Source organism: Protopterus annectens, chromosome 9.part0 (assembly GCF_019279795.1).
Source record: "Protopterus annectens isolate FY-2018-M chromosome 9.part0, PAN1.0, whole genome shotgun sequence".
Classification (NCBI taxonomy): Eukaryota; Metazoa; Chordata; order Ceratodontiformes; family Protopteridae; genus Protopterus; species Protopterus annectens.
The window spans coordinates 815,069,589-815,089,593 of NC_056743.1; the positions used below are offsets into that span (position 1 = coordinate 815,069,589).

At 38.5% G+C, this 20,005-nt stretch overlaps 1 protein-coding gene across 3 annotated transcripts in view; it reads right to left on the bottom strand.

Moving 5' to 3' along the window:
* Positions 1-20,005, bottom strand: part of DIP2B (disco interacting protein 2 homolog B) — a 2,678,679-nt gene that overhangs the window by 980,236 nt on the left and 1,678,438 nt on the right. The gene's annotated exons all lie outside the window — the stretch shown is intronic.

The following is a 20,005-nucleotide window of genomic DNA, read 5'->3' on the forward strand; positions in this document are numbered from 1 at the left end:
ATTTCCTATCAAGTTACTCCCTGACAGGTGGCAAAATCCAAACAAGCACAACAAATATGCAGGAGTTTCTTTTACAAAGTCTCCCCATTAGCTTTGACAGCACCTGGCTATTTTTCAGTTAAGAATGTTGTCAGCACTGGGGTTTCCCAAAGTGTTGGACACCTGCAATGGAAATACAGAATCTTGACACCTGTGAAATTCTGAGAGGCTGTGCATTTGAGAGGGACAGACCTGGCATTTTGGACAGTAGCCTTTATAAAACAACAGCTAAAATAGATGTACCACTGAGGTGAGTTGCTACAGGAGGAATGAACCAAGAACATTAGAAAAAGTTACGGGAGACTGCACACAGAAGAATCTTGTTTCCTCAACAAAATTTATTTTTATGTAACACAGCTTCCATTTCAGAAAAAAATCTTTGATAGTTATATTAGCTATAAAAAGTTGTTCTTACTTCTTAAGTAAAGTGATGTACATTTAGAAAACATTTTAATTTTTCTGCCTTTCATCCACTGAATGCTATGAGGAGGCTCTGGCTCCCTCCTACCTAGAACTAACGTAACTAGGTAATTGCAGAGTGAATAAATAACAGCCAACAAAATAGCAGTATCTCCAATTGTATGGCTACATTTTAATTTGATTTATGGAACTAGGTAATTGCAGAGTGAATACTGTATGGCTCTATTTTAATTTGACTTCTGGAACTTCTCGAAAACTCAAAAAGTGTTAGTTAAAAAAAAAAAAAAAAGAAAAAAGAAAAAATGCCCGTGCTCTGGAGCTGGGCTTGTAGGTTAAGCAACAGACCACCCTTGGGAGGGGAAGGCTCAGTACTGCACATGCCTGGGTAGTCCCTTATTTTCCTACAATACCCCTCCAGTCAGGCATAACAGATTATGTAATATGTATACATAAACATATAGAGCCCAAACTTCCTGAAAAACAAAATAGTTATTCACAACCACCATCTATACAACTGAACAGAATACACTACAATTAATGCCTCTGTGGTGGTTAGGGGGAGCAAGTTCTCCTTTGCACCACTCTGGAGGACTTAGTAACCAAAGTCCCCTTATGCATATTAACTACGTAGACAAGCAACCATTTAGAAATAGAAACACCTGTAATTCATGACAATATGTGCATGGACAATATTGCTCTTGCTCCATGAAAACAACTGTGAACACTCTTTGGGAAATTACAAACAGTAAAAAAGTAAAAGGACGTTCCAAACAAAACAAATACCTCTTGGCTCACGATTAGTATAACAATTAGTCCAAGTAAAACAGCTAAGAGGTAACCAAGGCTTAGCAATAACTCCAGCATAAACCGTACATAAAACAAATGAAATGTTCATATTTGTAAAATAAGTCCTAGTTTTTAATTTGTATACAAAAAGGTAAGCGCTTTCACATAAGCTTCGTCAGACCATTAACATCTGAAAAACCATCATTCTGTCTTTATATAAACATCACATGTTAGATCTCATTAAGCAATTCAACATTTAAAGTGACATTCAGAGCAAAGCACATTAAGATAAAAAAAACACTCGGTTAAATGCATATTTAAATAGAAAGTTGTAGTACTGTAATTTCCTTACTTTTATAATATAAAACAAAACTTTGTAAGCAGCTTATATAAACAGCTTTTATATACAGATTTACTATTACTGTTTTGCGATCTAAAATTCTTAGCAAAATCTGACTCATTGCTTTAATACCATAGTAACCATGCACAGAATATTTAAAAACATTCAGCGTGTTTAAACCATACAATATATAAAATATGTATGTATCTGTGCGGATGCCTATAGCACACTATCCACTCATTATTTGCCCTTCATTATAAATCTAAACGGAGCTTATTGGAATACGTTAGTTATGTTGTCCTTTTTATAAAATAAAGCCAGGAAATGCAACCAGCCTTCAAGTCATATTTGGTAAATACGGTCAATACAATTGTCACGCTCCTCCATCGTACCCTAATCATTCTATAAATGCGAATAGCTCCATCCAGCCGACCAATATATCTTTCATAATTTAAAATATAACACACAATAAGTCTCTGCTGCTCATAAACGCTACTCATATAATCCACTGTTATTAGTGCTATATTTAATTTAAAAGGTGATATCACCATGCTGTTAAGACATACAGTATTTTATACCTAAGATTATACATAGTAGGTTCAGATGGTGTAACAAGTCACCTTCATTCACTGCATTATAATGAATATTTTGTAAATGCTAGTGGTTCCATTCGACTGACCAACATGTCCTTTATAGATTAAAAAATAATAATACATAGTTGGTCCTTACTACGTATAAACGTAGTGTATGTAATAAATCAGCATTATATATTTTACTAATTTTAATGCTATATCTAATCTAAAAATTGATGTCACAATGCTATTAAAGCATTAAATTTATATAGTCTGCAAATGTAACTGTTAAATATTACTTACAGACTAAAAATATGGGGCAGCAGTACCGCAACATTATCAAGTCATAAATTTCAGACTCTTATATTACAGCGTCAACACACAACTCATAACATCAACTAGACCTTTAACTATATATACATCTTGTCAATTGTATAGTTACAAACAACTGCGTAAGTCTACTATAATCTTTCACTATGTAACAGTGAATATAATCTGAACTAATACAGAATTAGAATTATTCTACATAAACATATTCCAAACACACTATGTCAACATATACCATATGGTATAAAAGCAATGAGCCAGATTTTGCTAAGAATTTTAGATAGCAAAACAGCAGAAGTAAATCTGCATATAAAAGCTGTTTATATAAGCCGCTTACAAAGTTTTGTTTTATATTATAAAAGTAAGGAAATTACAGTACTACAACTTTCTATAAAAATATGTATTTAACTGAATGTTTTTTATCTTAATGTGCTTTGCTATGAATGTCACTTTAAATGTTGAATTGCTTAAAGAGATCTAACATGTGATGTTAATATAAAGGCAGAATGATGTTTTTTTCAAATTTTAACGGTCTGACGAAGCTTATGAGAAAGCGCCTACCTTTTGTATACAAATTAAAAACTAGGACTTATTTTACAAATACGAACATTTTGTTTGTTTTATGTACGGTTTATGCTGGAGTTATTGCTAAGCCTTGGTTACCTCTTAGCTGTTTTACTTGGACTAACTCTTTGGGAAATGTAAAAAAAAAAAAAAAAAAAAAAAAAAAAGACAACTTGACAAGTGTTTGTTTAGTTATATTTCCTTATAGATACTATGAGGGTATGTGTGCATGACTGTGAATGCACTCATGCATATACGTACACGTGTGTACGTGTGCATATTTACACACAAATACAAATAAACATGTCACCTTCTTTCCCAAAGACTCTGGGAAAATTCAGAACTAAAACTGGGGATACATACAGCTTCAAGTACTTTTCATAACAAGCATTAAGCCAAATCAATAATCAAATAGCTAATTAGATGAAAACTAGAACAAAAATGTCATTAGAAACTTTCAAACTATCCATATCTACCACAGCCCATACAATTTCATATCTTTATTCCCAAATGCTACTTTTGGATTTTAAGATGTTTTTAATTAAAATAAATAAATAAATAAAAGTAAAAATAAAAATAAAAAAAAGTTGAGCGCAAAACAACTGAAAAATGAATACATGTTTATTCTGGCCTGTGAAGACTGGTAGAGATGGGTGAAGGCTGCCAGCCTAGCCAGATAGAATTATATGCACAATTCTATCATTTGTAAATATGAATGTTGAACTTAAAACAATGTGGCAACATTGCCATCTGCTGTAAAGAAAGCTGAGTCAAGCATTAAAATAAAAAACGAAAACACCCACAAGGGCAGACAGCTTGAAAGTAAAACAGAGCCCCACAAAGTCCAATTCACCATCCAACGGGTTAGCAACGTAATTTGGTTTATTGACAATATAACAGACTAAGCAAACAAACGCTTTCGCCAACAATCCGGCTTCATCAGAGTCATTTGTTTAAGCAATTTCAATGCTTTATAACCAGTAACATTTAAAATCATTGGTTAAACATGATACCACCCATCATAACCTAATTATAGTCTTAATTGAATATGGTAAAATATAATAAAACCCATACTTTAACCCACATTTAAACAAACACAATCCTTAATTTGATGTAAAATAATAAATCGTTTCATACATTATTAATTTCCTTTTACATTCTAAAACACATGTTCAATAATAATAAAAAATACATTAAAACATCCTATACTATTACTTCAAACACTCTTAAAAAATATATATATAAATTATTTTATTCTTAAATTAATTAAAAATTTAGAAATGTCAAAATGCATCAATGATGAAACATCAAACCTTTCAAATTTGCTGGGACCCAAGTTTCAACATTGGTTTCAAGGAAATGTAATCATTTAGGCCAGGAGGCCTACAGACATCTAATCTAATCTGCCATTCTGCCTCCAATGCCCCCACCTTGTTTACTATATCACCCCCTTCACCACAGTCCAACACACGCCCAATAACAAAAAATACAAATTTACTGAATTCTGTACATTTCATGCTATGTAAATAAAGTGCATTGTGCATATCTTTCTTTTTAATAGACCTCATGTGCTCAGCTACTCTATCTCGTAACCTCCTTATAGTCTTACCTACATAATATGCGTCACAAGAGGTACAAGTAGCCAAATACACCAAATTCTTTGTACAACAGTTACATTGTCCAGGGCACGGAATTGTATATTTATACCCACTTACGCAGACATATGTACTCTCATTAACATATCTGCACCATCTACAAAAACCACATTTCTTCATGATAGACTTAAAATTATTCTTACTTTTCTTTTCCAAAATACCCTTCAAGTTCTCTCCCCTACTGTATACAACCACTGGCATTGAACCCATAATCTTTTTAATCTCTTCACTTAAAGATAAATTCCAAACCTCTTTCACAATTTCAATTAATTCAGGCGTCCTTTGATTGTATTTTAGTACTAATCGTACTTCACCACTTTTTCCTGTTACATCAGCCTGCTGTTCCTTAGTCAGTGTTACCCCTGATGGTAAAATTGGGGCATATTTACCACCCCTTTGTTTGAGCACATCTCTTCTTACACTAAGCAACAACTTTAAAGGGTACCCACGATCGAGGAACATACCAACTAGTTTAAATAGTTCTATTCTAAACACTGCCTCATCACTGACCAACCTCGATGTTCTCACCATTTGCCCTTTAATTACTCCCTTCCGCTGATGGAAGGGGTGACAACTAGTAAAATGCAATAGTGAATTAGAATAATTCTCCTTTCTATAGATGTTACTTGCAAAACCCCCTTCAATTTTACTAATTGACAAATCCAAATAGTTGATCCTGTCTTCATGCCAATGAAATGTAAATTTCAAAAAATTGGTTGTTTTCCCCAAAAATTCAACAAACTCACTAGCTGATTGTTCATCCCCCTTCCATAATATCAATATATCATCCAAAAATCTGTTATACATAAGTATATTTTCAAAATACCTATTGGATGCAAAAATATGTTCTCTTTCCCATGTAAGCAAAACCGCATTTGCAAAAACTGGGGCACATTTAGCACCCATCGCAACACCTGAAACTTGTTGAAATAACTCACCTTCAAAAGAGATAAAGTTATTCTTCAAAACTAACTCCATCAATTCCAACAAGAAATTGGCGTTTGACCCCTCAATCAAACCACCTTCCATCATAGCTTCATAGAACATATCCAATCCTAACTGGTGTGGGATGACAGAGAACAGGTTTACAACATCAATTGTAAGAAAACCAAAATCACAATTACCTATCTCTAATTTCTTAAGCCTGTCGAGACAATGCCATGAGTCCCTAATAATATGCTCAGCCGCACTCAATACTGGTTTAACTGAAACATCTATAAATGCTGCTAGGGTTTCTGTTTTTGATCCCCTAGCTGACACTATAGGTCTAAACTGCAATCTATCTGTTCCTTTGTGCACCTTTGGGATGCCAAACAAAGTAGGGGTTTTTGGAAATTTCACAATTAAAAAATCATATTCAACCTCATTAATGTTACCCTGAAACAATGCATCATGTAAAAATACATCAATTTTAGAATATGCTCTATTAACTTAACTCCTTGAAACAGTAGCGTATGTATCATCACTATTCAGTAGTGTAGAAATTTCAGAAATGTAATCAGTATTTGTCATTATTACCGTCCCTCCCCCTTTGTCCGGTTTCATAAACCTAAATTGACCAGATTTTTTAAGGGAATCTAACAACTCTCTCTCCTGAATTGAGAGGTTGTCTTGAACCACTTTAAAACCATTTAGATTCTTTCTTATCTGTGATTCCACTACTTTTTCAAAGCCTATTACTTCCGGACTAAAAGGGGGGATAAATGTGCTTTTCCTTTTTAGTACACTTGTAACATTACAAGCATCCATAATTGCCTGATCTGCAACTCTTCCCTCAGTTGCAAAAAAACATTTTTAAATGCATTTGTCTAGTAAACAATTTAAATTCCATTAGGGCCTTAGCTATATCCAAATTAAACATTGGTACAAAATTTACCCCTTTTGAAAATACATCAAAATGCACATCACCTATTACCAAATCAGTGTAATTATAAATGCAGTAGCCTTTTTTCTTTAACAACTGATGGTTTGCACCTTCAATGATTACCATCCCAGCATTGTCACTATCTAGCTGGGATGCACCACCAAAATCTGTAGCTTCAACATACAGCTTCCCATTAATCACATCAGGAGACGAAAATATATCACTCACATTATTGATGTTAAAACATTCCATCATATCACCATTACATACATTTTCATTTCCGTTGTCATTATTCACAAATCCACCATCAGTAAAAAAAAACAATTATTGTTACTCAAATCAAAGTCATTTTCCATAATGTTTGTTGCTCCAGCTAACACATTATGACAAAAATTCAATACCTCCCTCTCCTGTTCACTCTCCCACCCCGATTGTAATTTCTCTGCGTCTCCCCCACAGTCATATCCCTGTTGCGCAGCCTCTCCGATCTCCGAGGCCCACTCTCCGCATCTAAAAAACCATAGTTGACAACAGGTTCATCAACATAGTCCAAGTCACCAACCTCATTCAGTATGTTGTCATCCTCCACCCTATAAGCCCGTTGTTTAAACCCAGGGGGGTATGCACATTTGTTCTTATAGTCTAAAATGTCTCTTTCTAACTTCTTTTTCTTTGTTGCTGTATTTTTTGCAACAAACGATTCTATATTCTTGATAACCCTTTCAAAATTAACTTTATACTGTTCATATAACAAGTCAGTTGTAATACTCACATGAAGGCGACTTATTTGCTCCTTCATCTCGCTTAATTTAATATCGTTGTTACGAATAATAATATCTAGCATATCCATTCCCGTTTTGTTAAACAAACCAACAAGTTCAAGCTTATAGGGTGGAGGATGACAACATACTGAATGAGGTTGGTGACTTGGACTATGTTGATGAACCTGTTGTCAACGATGGTTTTTTTAGATGTGGAGAGTGGGTCTCGGAGATCGGAGAGGCTGCGCAACAGGGATATGACTGTGGGGGAGACGCAGAGAAATTACAATCAGGGTGGGAGAGTGAACAGGAGAGGGAGGTATTGAATTTTTGTCATAATGTGTTAGCTGGAGCAACAAACATTATGGAAAATGACTTTGATTTGAGTAACAATAATTGTTTTTTTTACTGATGATGGATTTGTGAATAATGACAACGGAAATGAAAATGTATGTAATGGTGATATGATGGAATGTTTTAACATCAATAATGTGAGTGATATATTTTCGTCTCCTGATGTGATTAATGGGAAGCTGTATGTTGAAGCTACAGATTTTGGTGGTGCATCCCAGCTAGATAGTGACAATGCTGGGATGGTAATCACAGAAGGTGCAAACCACCAGTTGTTAAAGAAAAAAGGCTACTGCATTTATAATTACAATGATTTGGTAATAGGTGATGTGCATTTTGATGTATTTTCAAAAGGGGTAAATTTTGTACCAATGTTTAATTTGGAAATAGCTAAGGCCCTAATAGAATTTAAATTGTTTACTAGACAAATGCATTTAAAAATGTTTTTTGCAACCGAGGGAAGAGTTGCAGATCAGGCAATTATGGATGCTTGTAATGTTACAAGTGTACTAAAAAGGAAAAGCACATTTATCCCCCCCTTTTAGTCCAGAAGTAATAGGCTTTGAAAAAGTAGTGGCATCACAGATAAGGAAGAATCTAAATGGTTTTAAAGTGGTTCAAGACAACCTCTCAATTCAGGAGAGAGGGTTGTTAGATTCCCTTAAAAAATCTGGTCAATTTAGGTTTATGAAACCGGACAAAGGGGGAGGGACGGTAATAATGACAAATACTGATTACATTTCTGAAATTTCTACACTACTGAATAGTGATGATACATACGCTACTGTTTCAAGGAGTGAAGTTAATAGGGCATATTCTAAAATTGATGTATTTTTACATGATGCATTGTTTCAGGGTAACATTAATGAGGTTGAATATGATTTTTTAATTGTGAAATTTCCAAAAACCCCTACTTTGCTTGGCATCCCAAAGGTGCACAAAGGAACAGATAGATTGCAGTTTAGACCTATAGTGTCAGCTAGGGGATCAAAAACAGAAACCCTAGCAGCATTTATAGATGTTTCAGTTAAACCAGTAGTGAGTGCGGCTGAGCATATTATTAGGGACTCATGGCATTGTCTCGACAGGCTTAAGAAATTAGAGACAGGTAATTGTGATTTTGGTTTTCTTACAATTGATGTTGTAAACCTGTTCTCTGTCATCCCACACCAGTTAGGATTGGATATGTTCTATGAAGCTATGATGGAAGGTGGTTTGATTGAGGGGTCAAACGCCAATTTCTTGTTGGAACTGATGGAGTTAGTTTTGAAAAATAACTTTATCTCTTTTGAAGGTGAGTTATTTCAACAAGTTTCAGGTGTTGCGATGGGTGCTAAATGTGCCCCAGTTTTTGCAAATGCGGTTTTGCTTACATGGGAAAGAGAACATATTTTTGCATCCAATAGGTATTTTGAAAATATACTTATGTATAACAGATTTTTGGATGATATACTGATATTATGGAAGGGGGATGAACAATCAGCTACTGAGTTTGTTGAATTTTTGGGGAAAACAACCAATTTTTTGAAATTTACATTTCATTGGAATGAAGACAGGATCAACTATTTGGATTTGTCAATTAGTAAAATTGAAGGGGGTTTTGCAAGTAACATCTATAGAAAGGAGAATTATTCTAATTCACTATTGCATTTTACTAGTTGTCACCCCTTCCATCAGCGGAAGGGAGTAATTAAAGGGCAAATGGTGAGAACATCGAGGTTGGTCAGTGATGAGGCAGTGTTTAGAATAGAATTATTTAAACTAGTTGGTATGTTCCTCGATCGTGGGTACCCTTTAAAGTTGTTGCTTAGTGTAAGAAGAGATGTGCTCAAAGAAAGGGGTGGTAAATATGCCCCAATTTTACCATCAGGGGTAACACTGACTAAGGAACAGCAGGCTGATGTAACAGGAAAAAGTGGTGAAGTACGATTAGTACTAAAATACAATCAAAGGACGCCTGAATTAATTGAAATTGTGAAAGAGGTTTGGAATTTATCTTTAAGTGAAGAGATTAAAAAGATTATGGGTTCAATGCCAGTGGTTGTATACAGTAGGGGAGAGAACTTGAAGGGTATTTTGGAAAAGAAAAGTAAGAATAATTTTAAGTCTATCATGAAGAAATGTGTTTTTTGTAGATGGTGCAGATATGTTAATGAGAGTACATACGTCTGCGTAAGTGGGTATAAATATACAATTCCGTGCCCTGGACAATGTAACTGTTGTACAAAGAATTTGGTGTATTTGGCTACTTGTACCTCTTGTGACGCATATTATGTAGGTAAGACTATAAGGAGGTTACGAGATAGAGTAGCTGAGCACATGAGGTCTATTAAAAAGAAAGATATGCACAATGCACTTTATTTACATAGCATGAAATGTACAGAATTCAGTAAATTTGTATTTTTTGTTATTGGGCGTGTGTTGGACTGTGGTGAAGGGGGTGATATAGTAAACAAGGTGGGGGCATTGGAGGCAGAATGGCAGATTAGATTAGATGCCTGTAGGCCTCCTGGCCTAAATGATTACATTTCCTTGAAACCAATGTTGAAACTTAGGTCCCAGCAAATTTGAAAGGTTTGATGTTTCATCATTGATGCATTTTGACATTTTTAATTTTTTAATTAATTTAAGAATAAAATAACAATTTATATATATATTTTTTTTAAGAGTGTTTGAAGTAATAGTATAGGTTGTTTTAATGTATTTTTTATTATTATTGAACATGTGTTTCAGAATGTAAAAGGAAATTAATAATGTATGAAACGATTTATTATTTTACATCAAATTAAGGATTGTGAGTGTTTGTTTATATGTGGGTTAAAGTATGGGTTTTATTATATTTTACCATATTCAATTAAGACTATAATTAGGTTATGATGGGTGGTATCATGTTTAACCAATGATTTTAAATGTTACTGGTTATAAAGCATTGAAATTGCTTAAACAAATAACTCTGATGAAGCCGGATTGTTGGCGAAAGCGTTTGTTTGCTTAGTCTGTTATATTGTCAATAAACGAAATTACGTTGCTAACCCGTTGGATGGTGAATTGGACTTTGTGGGGCTCTATTTTACTTCTAAGTCAAGCATTTCTTGTTGGTTCTTTGAAATTAAAATTATTTTATCACTTCCTTTGATGTTTTACAAGTCAGCTCCAGTAGAGCTAGATGAAGGCTTCCTGCCCATTGTTTTAAGGCTAAAGTTAATGACCAGGACTGACATGTGGAATGTCCTTTATTGCTCTAAGTGTAAAATAATGTAAATGCAGTTTCTCTGAGCCTGGGAACTCCAGAAAGTGCAAATGGATGATGTAATGTTTTAGCAGAACTGCAGTTTCAATTTAAACAATGAGAACCAGAGATTATTCAGCATTTTTGTCTGGACATCCAACTCAGCACTGCTGCCTTATGCTCTCTTTATGCAAGTATTATGTTAGAACCGAGTTTTCTCCTAGAAGTAGTTAAGAATTAGAAAATATTACACTGTTTTTCTGTTATGTTAGAACTGTACTACTGAATTATTTTAAGTATTTCTATGTGATCTCTTAACTTTTGACTAGCACTGTATAGTAGAAAGTATTGTCTTGTGGTTTTATTTATTTATTATTAAATATGTTAAAACATTTTAATTGTGGCTGGTTTGTGTAGAGATAAGTCAAGCTCTTAAGAGTACTTGCATGCCTTTGGTAAAACTGTACAAGGCCACTCTAATAGCTTTAGCCCTGGGCTATACTACCAATTGGATATTAAAATGGTGTCCAATTATTGCTGTGCAATATTAACGGCCTTTAAGTAGCTGATAAATATTAACTGGGTGGTGGCAGTAATTACTACTGTATAGTCTGTGAGAAAGGGGCACAACTGGAGAACCTGTGCCAGACTTCCCCAGGAGTGTCTGTGTGGTTGTATAACCTCTTCTCAAAGTGCATGCATGCGTGTGTGTGTGTGTGTGTGTGTGTGTGTGTGTGTGTGTGTGTGTGTGTGTGTCAGCTACTTGGGCAGGGACACGAAGCACTGGTTGGACAGAGAGGGTGCTGGAGATTTTAGCTTGCCCAGCTAGGCTGAGATCTGGACCCTACAGCTGTGCCAGTGGGGAGTCTTATTGGGGACCTGGGGAGCAAGAGAGTGACCAGCCCCGGACTGACTGTGACCTCTGTGTGCTCTTAAGGGAAATTGCACTTTACTGTGTGTATTTGTTATCCTTTCCTCATATATGAGATGCCCTCTTTAGTGTTAGTGGTGAGGACTGAGGCTCCTTGATTGCTGGGCCAGGGCACGGGCAGCACATATTAAATGGTGGCAGTGGTTGGGATATCCTCACATTTGTGTTTGGCAGCGGTGGGATATCCACACCACATATTAATTAGTTGGCAAATACTAACTGACTTGTAGTGGTGTGGGTAAAGTGAATCCTGCAGCTTGTGTACAAGTGAGCTTTGAAGGTGTTTTTGTATTCTAAAACAGCCACGCAGTGACTACTCAAGAGTTCAAATCACAATTGTTTTATTTCTTTTGTTAGCTTAGTTAGTCAGGGTTAGCAGGCAGCATGTCAGCAGAGGAGTATGGAAAGCTGACAAGGAGCCAGCTGGCAGAGATCTGCCAGGCTAGGGGACTGGTGCATGGAAACCTGACTAAGGCAGACCTGATTGCAGCCTTGGTTACAGCTGCATTAGAAAACAGCAACCAGGAGGACAATCAGACTGGTAGTGGAGATATAATTCCCAAAGAGAAAAGACAGCTCAACCTTTCTGCAGTGGACTTAAAAATCCAGCTGGAGCTAGAGAGACTTGAGTTGGAGGCAAGGTGTGTGGAATTAGAAGCAAATGAGAGAGTGCGACGTTTGCAGGCTGAGGAGAATGAGAAACTGTTACTTCTGCAAGCTGAGGAACAAGAGAAGCAGAGGCAGCATAAGAAGAAGATGCTGACTCTTCACCAGAGTCATGGAGGTAATGGGGAAGGAAGTAACTGGACCCCAGAAGCTAAAAAGGTCAGTAAATTACTTCTGCAGTTTAAAGAGGGGGATAATTTTGATAGTTTCATTTACATGTTTGAGAGAGTATAAGTAAAAAGTAAGAAGTTGACCAAGGACTCTGGATAAGGTTCCTGACCCCCTTACTCCATGGTAAAGCTGTAACTGCATTAACTAAAATATATATACTGCTGTTAAGAAATGTCTTTTAGAACTGTTTAAGCTAACACCTGAAACGTATAGAAAAAAGTTTTGTGAGCATAGACGCATGGCAGATGACAGTATGTGTGAATATGTTGCTGAATTGAGCACTTATTTCCATAGGTGGGTGAGTGGATGTCAGTTCACCACTTCTGAAGGGCTGGTAGACCTTTCGGTGAGGGAACAAGCCTTTAGCACTTTGCCTGAGGGTATGAGGATCTGGTTAGCTGATAGATAATGCGCTACTTCAGATGAGTTGGGGAAGGAGGGAGACCTATACCTGGCAAGCAGGGCAGCCCTGCACAGGAAGGGGACACCCAGTACTGCTCATGGGTCACAGACTACCCCAACAGAATCTGCCAGTAGCAGGGGAAGCCACTAGTCAAGGTACACTTCCAGGAGCTAGGGTTAAATGTTTTGAATGCAACCAGTGGGGCCATGTGGCATACAGGTGTCCACAGAGGCAAGGTGGGGAACAAAACGTGATGGAGCCAGTAAGTGGGAAAGACAAAATGCCAATAGTAGGCTGTATTGGGACAACAAGGGTACCAAACTACCACCAGAGGCTATATCCTATTGTAGTGAATGGCAAAGAGGCCATTGTCAAGAGAGAGACACAGCCTCTGATATAACCACTGTAAAGCCTGCAATGGTTACAGAGGAACACCACTTGCCTGGGCAGTCTACACCAGTTAGGGCTTTAGGAAGGATCACATTCCAAATACCTTTGGCTAGGGTTCACCTTGACTGGGAGGGTGGAAAAGGAAGCCACCAAGTAGGTGTGTTTGAGGATATACCTGCAGATGTCCTGATAGGGAATGACTTTGATAGTGCAGTACCCTGTGCTTGTGCAGTTACACTCAGTCAGGCTTGGAGACAAACAGGTAAGTCTGGCAGCCTGGGGGAGACCCAGACAGACTGCATGCTTGCAGCCCAGGCTGCTAAGTTGGTTACTTCAGGGAGTGAGCTATGCTGTAGCAGTGAGACTGAAGGTGATCCACCACTGCTTGTGGGTACTGATGATCCCTTGGAAAGAGTGACTGTAAAAGTAGAGGTGAGTAGTAGTACCCAGGCTGAGTGAGGCACCATTGTCAGAGGATGCCAGACTTCCTGTGGAAGGGGAGCTGGGAAGGGTTACAAGGAGAGAGTTGAGACAGGCTCAGCTCTCAGACCCTACATTGTAAGGCCTGAGGCAGGTAGCTAGGGAGGCACTTGATTCTCAAGGAAAGGGGGAATCTGTATACTGGGACAAAGGGTTACTTTACAGAGAGTGGACCCTTGAGGGAGGGCTAGAAGGTGAGAGAGTACAGCAGTTGGTAGTGCCTACAGCCTACTGTCTGGCGCTTCTAGCCATAGCCCATGATATTCCCTTTGCAGGTCATATGGGCATAAAATGTCCAGAAAGGCATATTATGCAGAACTTCTATTAGCCTGGAATTTCCAGAGATGTAACAGGGTGCATTGCAGGACCTGTGAGCAGTGTCAAAAGGTAGGCAAGGCAGGAGACAAGTTGAGAGCTCCTTTGATGCCTTTGCCTGTGATTGAGGAGCCACTTCAGAGGGTAGCTATGGATATTGTGTGTCCTCTGAGTACCCCAAGTTCCACAGGGAAAACGTATATCCTAGTGGTAGTGGACTATGCTACATGATACCCTGAGGCAGTGGCTTTGTCCTCCACTGAGGCAGATAAGCTGGCAAATGCTTTGTTAAGAGATTTTCAGCAGGGTAGGTTTCCCAAAAGAAATACTGACTGATGGAGGTGCTAATTTCATGTCAGATCTGCTGGCTTGTCTGTGGAAGTCCTGTGGGGTGAAGCACATGAAGACCACCCCCTACCATACCCAGACTAATGGTCTTGTTGACAGGTTAAACTCTACAATCAAGTCCATGCTACGAGCATTTGCAGATCAGTTTAAGAGGGACTGGGACAAATATTTGCCTCATCTGTTGTTTGCTTAGAGAGAGGTTCCCCAGGAATCCACAGGTTTTTCTCCCTTTGAGTTGCTGTATGGGCATAGAGTGAGGGGACCTCTAGATTTAATTTGAGATGAGTGGGAAGGTGAGTGCGAGTCTCACAAGGAGTCTGTTGTGGCATACGTCCTAAACCTCAGGACAAGGCTCAGGGAACACATGGGCTGGGGCCAGGAGAACCTGGCAGAAGCCCAACAACAGAAAAAGGTGTGGTATGACAGGAATGCTCCAGCTAAAGAGTATGCTGTGGGGCAGCAGGTAATGGTTCTCATTCCTGTCAGACACAACAAGATGGAAGCAGCTTGGGAGGGACCCTACAAGTTGGTAAGAAAGGTAAGTGATGCTAATTACAGGGTGGAACTGCTAGGCAGATGGCAGTGGCACAAATTGTACCATGTTAACATGATGAAACCTTACCATGACAGGGAGGCCCTTGTGCTGAGCATTTGCAGTGGATTGCAGGAGGAGTCTGAGGGAGATCTGGGGACTAATCTCCTCAGTGAGGCTCGGGCTTGCACCTCAGCAGAAGGGGTATCAATGTCCCAGCAGCTATCTCCTACCCAGGTTCAAGAAATCTGAGCAGTGTTGCAGGAAATTGGGGACATGTTCAATGGGAAACCAGGGTGCACCCTCCTGGTGCAGCAACAGGCGGATACAGGACTCCAAAGGCCTATTAGGCAGGCCCCTTATAGGGTGCCTGAGAGAGTCAGACAGACCCGGAGGGAGGAGGTACAGAAGATGTAGGAACTAGGGGCGATTCAAGAGTCCAACAGTCCCTGGACCTCCCCAGTGGTGCTGATGCCAAAGAAGGATGGTAGCTCCAGGTTCTGTGTTGACTACAGGATATTAAATAGTCACATCGAGACAGATGCTTACCCCATGCCTAGGACAGATGAGGCCCTAGAGCAGCTGGGTGGGGCTAAGTATCTTACAACCATTGACCTTACCAAGGGCTACTGGCAGGTGCCCTTGACTCCCAGTGCTAAAGAGAAGTTAGCCTTTGTGACTCCTTTTGGCTTGTATGAGTTCACAAAGATGCCCTTTGGGATGAAGAATGCCCAGGCGACTTTCCAGAGGCTGGTAGATAATATCCTAGCAGGAGGGTTTGCCCTTGCTTAACAGGATGATATTGCCATCTACAGCCATTCCTGGCCAGAGCACCTTCAGCATGTCGGGGAGGTGCTGGGCAGACTACAGAGGGCAGGGTTGACCATTAAGCCAAGCAAATGTTAGGTGGGTATGGCAGAGGTCTCCTACCTAGGACGTAGAGTGGGGAGTGGTAAGATAAGGCCAGAACCAAAAGCAGGTGAGGGCATTCTTAGGGACAGCAGGGTACTACAGAAAGTTTGTCCCCAATTATAGTACCATAGCTGCTCCACTCACAGACCTGACAAGGAAGAACAGGACAGATAAGGTAGTGTGGACCCCACCATGTGAGCAGGCATTCCAAAAGCTTAAAGAAGCTTTGGGAGGAAACCCTGTGTTAGCCACTCCATATTACAGCAAAGAATTTGTTATGCAGGTGGATTCTTCAAACCATGGGGTGGGGGCTGTACTTAGCCAGATTTCTTCAGAGGGGGAATTGCATCCAGTGGTTTATCTCAGTCATAGGCTCCAATCCAGGGAGGAATGCTATGCAGCTGTAGAAAAGGAATGTCTAGCCATAGTGTGGGCATTGCAGAAACTTCAGCCTTATCTGTACTGGAAGGAAATTCACTTTTATGAGAGATCACAACCCCCTAACATGGTTAAACAGAGCCAGCCAGCAAAATGCCAAGTAGCTAAGATGGAGCCTGGGGCTGCAAGCATAAGACATGTCAGTGCAGCACCACAGTGGGAGTAGCAATGCCAATGCAGATAGGCCCTCAAGACAGGGAATGGGGTAGGTATACTCAGATAGATCTAACCCTCTCAAGCAGCATTTCTCAAGGGTCACTTGAAAAACTAGCTTGAGTTCTCCGGGGCGGAGAAATGTGAAGACTGGTAGAGATGGGTAAAGGCTGCCAGCCTAGCCAGATAGAATTGTGCATATAATTTTATCATTTGTAAATATGAATGCTGAACTTAAAACAATGTGGCAACACTGCCATCTGGTGTAAAGAAAGCTAAGTCAAGCATTTCTTGTTGGTCCTTTGAAATTAAAATTATTTCATCACTGCCTTTGATGCTTTACAAGTCGGCTCCAGTCTGGCTAGAAGAAGGCTTCCTGCCTATTGTTTTAAGGCTAAAGTTAATGATCAGAAATTACATGTGGAATGTCCTTTATTGCTCTAAGTGTAAAAGAATGTAAATGCAGTTTCTGTCAGCCTGGGAACTCCAGGAAGTGTAAAAAGATGATGTAATGTTTTAGCAGAACTGCAGTTTCAATTTAAACAGTGAGAACTAGAGATTATTAAGCATTTTTGTCTGGACATCCAACTCAGCACTGCATTATGCTCTCTTTATGTAAGTAGTATGTTAGAATGGTGTTTTCTCCTAGAAGTTGCTAGGAATTAGAAACGATTAGACCAAGTGTTTTTCTGTTATGTCAGAACTGTACTACTGAATTACTTTAAGTACTTCTGTGTGATCTCTGAACTTTTGACTAGCACTATATAGTAGAAAGTATTGTCTTGTGGTTTTAATTATTTATTATTACATATTTTAAAACATTTTAACTATGGCTGGTTTGTGTAGAGATAAGTTAAGCTCTTAAGAGTACTTGCATGCCTTTGGTAAAACTGTACAAGGCCATTCTAACAGCTTTAGCCCTGGGCTATACTACCAATTGGATATTAATATTGCACAGTAATAATTGGACACCCTTTTAAGGGCTTTTGAGTAGCTGATAAATATTAGCTGGGTGGTGGCAGTAATTACTGCCGTATAGTCTGGGAGAAAGAGGCACAGCTGGAGAACCTGTGCCAGACTTCCCCAGGAGTGTCTGTGTGGTTGTATAACCCCTTCTCAACCTGTGCGTGTGTGTGTGTGATCTACTTGGGCAGGGACATGACACACTGGTTGGACAGAGAAGGTGCTGGAGATTTTAGCTTGCCCAGCTAGGCTGAGATCTGGACCCTATAGCTGTGCCAGTTGGGAGTCTTATTGGGGACCTGGAAAGCAAGGGAGCGACCAGTCCCGGACTTACTGCGATCTCTGTGTGCTCTTAAGGGAAATTGCACTTTACTGTGTGTATTTGTTATCCTTTCCTCATACATGAGATGCCCTCTCTGGTGTTAGTGGTGAGGATTGAGGCTCCTTGATTGCTGGGCCAGGGCACGGGTGTCACATGGCCAACAAAGGTAATAATGTACAAGATACAATGATTAGAAATGTGAATTAATTTACTACCAAATAAGGCAGAATATAAGATGGTGCATAAACATGTTTTCCCCAAACTCAGTGATAAACTAAAGGAACTACTTTTGAGAAGCATTAGATTTTTTGTCTAAACAATACATGGATAAGTTAAGTTTTACATAGAATATCCTTATTTTATTTTTCATTCATAAAAGCCCTGTGTCCCATCATGGGTAGACCTATCGTTTGTTATTAATTCCTTTACAGATTTTGTAGCTACTGTAACTTTTTTTTTTGGCTTAACCACTTACTATTACAGGTATCAACCAAATCTAAAGAGGTAATTCTTCCCTTATACTTAGCATTCATTAGGCAGTTACTGAGTATAACTTACCCTTTGTACCAAACTAAGCATATCAAATAACTAGAAAAGACCTTACAAATTCCTAGCTAAGAAAACTACTGGCATAAACCCTTAAGCTACCAGAAAAGTGTGGAAACACTGTAGCTTTACTCAGTATCTTACAGATGTATGAGGAAATATCTATACCTTGCCTTCCACGTCATTAGAGACTCAGTGGCCCTGGATCTCTTCTATCTTCACAAATCCAACAGTCCCACCAACAGAAGAACCAGGGGGCTGCAACACCTCCCCTCAACATCTGGGAAAGACAACCCCTGCAAATTAAACAGTGCAATACACTGTTTTTCTAACAAGACCAGGATGGACATTCACAAATTCGCCCTGGGCTTGACTGGCGTCAACAGACAGGGTAAAATATTCAAGAATCAGTTGCCTTGAATTTGCTACAATCCGGCATTGGTAATTATCTTATTTTTGGGCAACAGTGGATGTAATTTGTTTATACACCTCAATTCAAAACAAATTTGGTATATAGACAGTATCTGCCTTTTAGAGAAGGGTTTTAAATATAGCTACATTTTTATCACTTTCATACTTTTGTACACACTGTTTTTAGGTTTAAAGAAACTTTTTTCTTCAATTAAAGGATGTGGTAAAGGGAAGACGTGGGCACAATGTACATCTTCCACACTTGCTTTATTTTTATTGTCTCAGTTTAAAAAAATCCCATCACCGCTGATGACTTGTGAAGTGTACACTTGCATTTGTTATAGTCTTTGAAAAAATCTGTACACTTGTGAACGTTTTTATTCAACTAGGCTATGCCTCTAATTGTCACTTTTGATCACTGCACTACCCAGATATACAAATATAAAAAATAAAACTTTAGCCTGGAGCTATATTCCGAAATGGTTTTACATCTGTGTATGTAAACTTATGAATTCTGCTCCTTTACCCAGGTACAGAAAATTCTGGAAGCATTGTCCCTTTATTCAGTATCTTACCGATGCCTGTGGGGAGATCTATTTCTTGCCCTACATGTCATTAGGAGCTCGGTGACCCTGGACGTCTTTATGTTCACAAATCAAACAATCTCACTAATACCAGCTTTTAGTCTGACTATCTATTTTCATTACCTTTCCAGGTTTATCCTCAACACAAAAGAGAACAGTGTTGGGGAATTGGTTTATACCTTCTGCTATAACTTTAAAATAAACTCTTCTGAAAACAACATTTACTTTTATTTTAAAACACAATGTGATCTGTATAACCACAATTAGTGGAGTGTTTTTTCACTAGTGAAGCTACTGATTTTTTAACCCATTCTTTACTGGTCGCATTCCTTTGTGAAAGATGTCAGATTTGTTTACCAGTACATAATCTGCATAATGCAAACATAACAGGGATTTCAAGATTTGTACTTTAAAATATCGGTGTTAACATCAGAAGTTAAGAACAGACTGAACACAGGTAGAGAACATGCTTTGAACAGTCATGGAGGGCAAATTAGGGATTTTTCTTGTTTTCTACATAATCTCCTAGGAG